This window comes from Balaenoptera acutorostrata, chromosome 3 (genome assembly GCF_949987535.1).
Source record: "Balaenoptera acutorostrata chromosome 3, mBalAcu1.1, whole genome shotgun sequence".
NCBI classification, from domain to species: domain Eukaryota; kingdom Metazoa; phylum Chordata; class Mammalia; order Artiodactyla; family Balaenopteridae; genus Balaenoptera; species Balaenoptera acutorostrata.
Genome location: NC_080066.1, coordinates 2,343,026 through 2,349,025, shown reverse-complemented (window position 1 = coordinate 2,349,025; position 6,000 = coordinate 2,343,026). Strand labels below are relative to the sequence as shown.

Here is a 6,000-nt window from a genome sequence, read left to right as displayed (position 1 = left end):
ACGACTTAGTCCCCACTTTGGAGGAAACTGGGGCACAGAGAGGGTAAGGAACTTGCTCAGAGTCACAAAGGAGGATGCAGGGTTTGAACCTGGGTCCTCTCCACAACCCTTTAGCGGCACACTCAATGTTCACAAACCAATTGGTCAGAAATTCTTCCCCAATCTCCAACTGAAAGCTTCTTGGGGGAGTGTAAACCACTCCTTCGTGTCTTGCTCCTAACAGAAAGAGCCCATAGTTACTCATGTGATTCATATCTTTTCTCCATTTCCTCTTTTTCAAGCCAAATGACCTCAGTTGCCTCAGCCTCTCCGCAGAGTGGCTGTGACCCGAGGCTGTCGCAGTTCGGCTGTTTCTGCTGTGCTCCCTGCTTTGGTGTCTGAGCCTGAATTGGAACAAAGGTTAGTACATGATGAGTATTCTAGGAAGACTGCATCTTTACGATTCCCAGATCAATACATGCCGGTGTTGGATTTAACAATTTCTTTCAGCAGGGACAGATCACTCCCGTGGTCTCCCACGGTCTCGGCCTGAGCCTGCTGTGCTTTTACGAAGATGCCCTAAGTCTTTCTCCAAGTCTTCTGGGAAAGAAGCTATTTGGCCTTACGGATGCGGCCGATTGCCAGGCCTGTTCTCTATCTAAATTATGATGGCAGAGAAGATAAAAATACAAAGACCAAAAAGTCATTTTTCTCCCCGCAAAACACCACAATTCTTTGAGCCTTTCATTTTCTTCTGCTTTTTTTTTTGCTGATAACAATGAATAATGGTTTCTGCCTCTGCTTTTATTGGCTTAGCATTTGGGGTTATAAGAATGTAAATGTTTCCCCAAGGAGAAATACATTTGGGGGGATTAACTAGATTGTTTCTTTTATTTTTAAAATTTTAGTTATAAAAGGAAGAAAGAATCTGCTGAACTAAACTAAGTCATGATCCCAAACAGGAACTGGAGAGCAGAGACCACCATTCATTTGGGTCGGTCAACTCTGGGGGTCCCATTTTAGTTGGCATGCCTTTAAACAGTTCTATTTTAAATCCAGTGACAGTCATCTTTAAACATATTCATATTTGGGTCAGATCACGTGATGAATAAACCTGATTTTGTTCAGCATTTTATTCCTTTAACGGACCGTACTACCTGATTTCCACACCAACTCTTCAATGTGGGTATGTTTAGCAAATGGCTATTACCTTTTCCTCATCACCTATTTTCCCCTCGAGTCCCTTATAAGGTGTCATTTACCCTCACCCCTCTATTGAAACTGTGCTCTTAGAAATCAGCAAAAACCTCCTTTAGGTCAAATGGAAAGAACTCGAGCTCTTTTTTGTTGCTCTACCTGAGCCCGTCAGCCCTGTTACCCCTTCTCCTTCAAGCCTGCTCAGTCCCTGGCCTCTCTGATACCACGTGATCATTCCTTCCCTGGGGAGGCGTCCATCCTCCCTGGAGCATCCTTCAAGGCTTGGCACCCGTCTCTAGACTTCATTTTCTCTGTGTTATTCTTGGCTTACGCTCCTATCTTCAGCTGTCAACATTATTTATGTCATTCCCAGGTCCACGTCTCCCACCCCACGTCTCTGAGCTCCCAACCAGCATCTCCATCAGCTTCTGAACAATTTCATTTGTTAATTTGCTTTACTCTGGCACCTGAAACTCAGCAGACCACCTGCCCAAGTCATCCTCCCTCTGAGTTCACTCTTCCTGAATTCTCCCCCAGCAGCACCATCATTTCATCTCTGAATCAGTAGTCCTTGTAGACTCCTTTCCCCAGACTTTAAGCTCCAAGGGGAGCAGAGGTTGTTCCCACCGTTTTCACCACCACCTCCCTGGAGCCTGGCACAGTGCTTGGTACATAGTAGGAACTCAATACATATTTGCTGAATGATTGAATGAATTTTCTCTTTCATTATTTGTATTCCCTCAGTCATCAACCAAATTAACCCATCAACCAATCTGAATATATGTAGTTTTGGGAGGCTGTGTAGGGTACCTGTTGAGAGTGGGTGCTCTTGTGTTGGACTGCCAGGTTTGAATCTTGCCTCAGCTGCTTCCTAGCTGGGTGATCTTGAGCATGTTACTTAACCTCTCTATACTTTAGTGGGGTTTTGGGGGGCAATGTTCCCAATTTTTTAATCGAAATATAGTTGATTTACAATGTTTCAAGTGTATAGCAAAGTGATTCAGTTTTATATATATATAATATATTATACATTATATATATATGTATTCTTTTCCAGATTCTCTTCCATTATAAGTTATTAGTTCCTTGTGCTAATACAGTTCCCTGGGCTATACAGTAGGTCCTTGTTGTTTATCTATTTTATACATAGTAGTGCATATCTGTTAATCTCAAATCCCTAATTTATCCCTCCTCCCTCCTTTCCCCTTTGGTAACCATAAGTTTGTCTTCTATGTCTGTTATACTTTAGTTCTGGTCATAAAGGGAGGGAAATAATAATACCTACCTGTGTGTGTTGATGTGAGGATTAAGTGAGAGAATGTTTGTTAAATGGATATAGTAAGTGTTCAATAAGCTTTTTGGATGATGGTGATGTTGGTAATTATGATGATGATGATGATGGTGATGATGGTGATGTGATGCTGGTGATGTTGATGGTGGTGATGGTGGTGATGATGATGTCAGTGATGGTGACAATGGTGATGGTGATGATGAAGGTGGTGATGTTGTTGATGATGGTGATGATGATGGTGATGGTGATGATGAAGGTGGTGATGTTGATGATGGTGATGATGAGGATGATAGTGATGATGAAGGTGGTGATGATGGTGGTGATGATGGTGATGATGATGGTGATGATGATGGTGATGATGATGGCGATGATGATGGTGATGATGATGATGGTGATGATGGTGTTCATGATGGTGATGATGATGGTGATGATGATGATGGTGATGATGATGGCGATGATGATGGTGATGATGATGATGGTGATGATGGTGTTCATGATGGTGATGATGATGATGATGGTGATGATGGTGATGGTGATGATGGTGGTGATGGTGATGATGGTGATGATGGTGGTGATGGTGATGATGGTGATGATGGTGGTGATGGTGATGGTGATGATGAGGATGATAGTGATGGTGAAGGTGGTGATGATGGTGGTGATGACGGTGGCAGGGGAGAGGCATAAGCTGGGCCTGGTGAGGTTTGGAAGCAAGTGAAATGCTGTGAGGAAGGACATCATGTTAGGGTGTGGGCAAGCAACTGCAGCAGCTTGCCAAGGTCCAAGGTACGTTCAGGGCAGAAGATCGAGAACTCTGATGGGCATGAAAAGCAGCTGGAGAAAAGGCAGAACCAAACGGACTCAGTAGGGAAGTGGGCGCCAGCCGTGCTCCTTAAGGCCCTGGGGTTTCCTTGGAGGGTCTCAGAGACTCTGTGGGTGGGGACAGGGACAGAGTTGGTTGGCTGAAGGATTAGGCACTAAAACATACAGGTGTGGGCTGACTAGAGTGGGAGAATGTGCTAGACTTGTGCAGATTTGAGCCAAGCTGCTCTGCTTTTGTTTTACCTCTTGGTTTTCTAAGATCACCTTTGAAGGAAGAGTCTTGCTGCTTTATATAAAAAAGTGAGGAAATCACCGGTGTGGGCCTTGGAGGGGAGCTGAGAAATTTGAGCTTTCTATGTTCAGCACTGGGGAAGCTGATGAGATTTGGATGGAAGAGTAGCAGGACCAAAGCGACGCTTTGTCAAAACTCTTCTTCTTACAATTCATTCAGTGGTGGTGGTGTAGCTGGCTGGGCAGGGGAACGAACACATTGTCCAGGCAGGAAGGGCCACTGTGAGACTGATTCTCCCTCCAAAACACCTTCTCTCTGAGCCCTGCTGGGCATTCTCTTGGTCAGCATTGCGGTGTCGTCCCAGCATCCTGCGTGAAGCATGGCAGCCGCCCCCTAACCCTCTGCCCTCAGACTCTGGCCCCCCCATCCAGGTCAGCTCGACAGAACTCCCATCTTGTCGTTCCATCCATGTGCCAAAGCCCCCCGTGGTTCTCCTCTGGTTGTTGGAGAAAAAGCAAACTCCCTTGCTTGGCATTCAAGGCTGCACAATGGAAAACGTTCTGTTCTTTGAGTCCTCTCTGCTATTCATCTCACCTCTGTCCGCAGCTGGTTAAACCTTCTTACAGCACCGATACCCCCAAACACAGGGTGTTTATTTTCTCTTGTGCATTTCATGCCATGCCCTGGTCCTGGGATGCACCCCCCATACACACACACGCACACACACACACACACACACCTATACTTCGTTTTCTATCCTTGTAGACTTCACACAAATTCCCTCATCCTTCTTGACCATGCTTGGTCATAACTGCCTCTCCCCATATGAATTCTCGAAGGAGCCCTGCCTCTTAAATGCTCGTTCTGCAGCTGTCAGTAGATTAGTGGTTCCAAGTGTCACCTAACATCGTGCTGAGCTCATTGCAGACCAACAAGCCCCAGTGACTCCGTCCACGGAACGGGGAACATCCCCGATTCCTTCACTCCTTCTCTGCCCGAGGCCACCTCATGCCCCGCCCACCCCCTTCATGCAGAACCTCACGCCCTAGCCTGACATCCTCGTGGGTCTCAGGACAGGAATGCTCAGGGATTTTGTGCAGCTGCCTGTGCTTTTAGAAGTGGCTTGATTCCAGCCAGCATTCCTTCCCAACTGGGGCTCTTTATGAAATGTCTTCTCGAGACATGCCGGCAGATTTGAGACTCACCGCACTGTTCATCAAAGGAACCAGAGCCCTGCCCGACAGACCCGCTGCTCTAGGCCCGCTCGGCCTGCATGTTCTAATCAGAAGCCATTGGGAGAAGCTTCTGGCCAGGCAGTAGAGGCCCTTCCCCTCCCCACAGGCAGGAGTGACAAGAACAATTTCAAGACACGCAGTTGAGGCAGAGAAGAAGCATTTCCTATTCCGCACTTGGCCAGATCCTCATTTGTCAGCCCCCAAGCAGTACAGCTACATCTATAAAAAGCATTCTTTGCCCCGAAAGTGCCAACCTTCTAGTGACAGACTCATTATAAACCTGTGTAGCCGGCTTCCTCTTTCAAGACACAGGAACCGTGGCACAGATGGCTTTGTTGTCACTGATGGATGGCCCCCAGGGACTTCTCTGGCCTGTGCCAGGGATGAGACGTGACAGGTATGAGATGCGCTGGGTTCTGGCCTTCAAGGAGCTCCAAATTAGGAGGGGTGATGGGAGCCGCCAAAGAGAAAATAAAATAACAACAACAAAATAAATAAAATAAAGTTTCTGGCTAGCTCAGGCTGAACGCCAGAGCAGTTCAGAGAGAGTTGCAGGAGATGGAAGGGGACACACACCGTGGATGTTTTACCAGCAGAGGGTCCAGGAGCAAGGATAGGATGGCCTTGGGCTTGGCCTTCAGGAATGAACAGCCTGAGATCAGTAGAGGGAGGAGAGGAGGCTGGGTTCTTCCCCAGACACTGTATCCAAGGTTAGGGAGGTGACTCAACCTGCTTGTAGACGCAATGCAGAGAAAAAGCATCTTTCCCTCCAGGCAACCCCGCTGTGAGGTGTCAGCTTTGCAGAAGACAGGCCCGAGGGCCCCATCAGAGGACAGCAGAAAGGGGACAGGGGAAGGTCCAGGCTTCTCCTGGTCACACCACATGGCTTTGATTTCTGCCCACACTTACCCCGTGCTCTGGGGTAACCCAGATATCAGTGATGAGGCCAGATATCATGAATTACCATCTGAGCCTCAAGTTAAGATGGACCTACTTCACCTGAGCTGTCACAGGTGGGACAGGTGAAGGAGGGTTACAGGCGACAATGTATGAAGAGCCACCAGCCTAGATGACAGAAGCATCCCACCTTAGTCGCCTTCTGTGCAGGAATCCCGTATTTTTAGGGGAAGCTCAGACACAGCTCTCAGTATTCCCACCATGTGGGCGAAGGGAGAAGCCTGGAGAAATTCAATCCACGTACAAAGCTCAGTCCCAAGTTTTAGTCCTGGTTTCCAACATCTTCCTCA

The 6,000-nt window shown here is 47.3% G+C and overlaps 1 long non-coding RNA gene across 1 annotated transcript in view; it reads left to right on the top strand.

The window, feature by feature from the left end:
* Nucleotides 1-327: 327 nt before the first annotated feature.
* Nucleotides 328-6,000, top strand: part of LOC103011775 (uncharacterized) — a 39,461-nt gene continuing 33,788 nt past the window's right edge. Inside the window, exon 1 of the long non-coding RNA XR_009007359.1 lies at nucleotides 328-399. This is a non-coding gene — a long non-coding RNA (uncharacterized LOC103011775). The remainder of the gene's footprint in view (nucleotides 400-6,000) is intronic.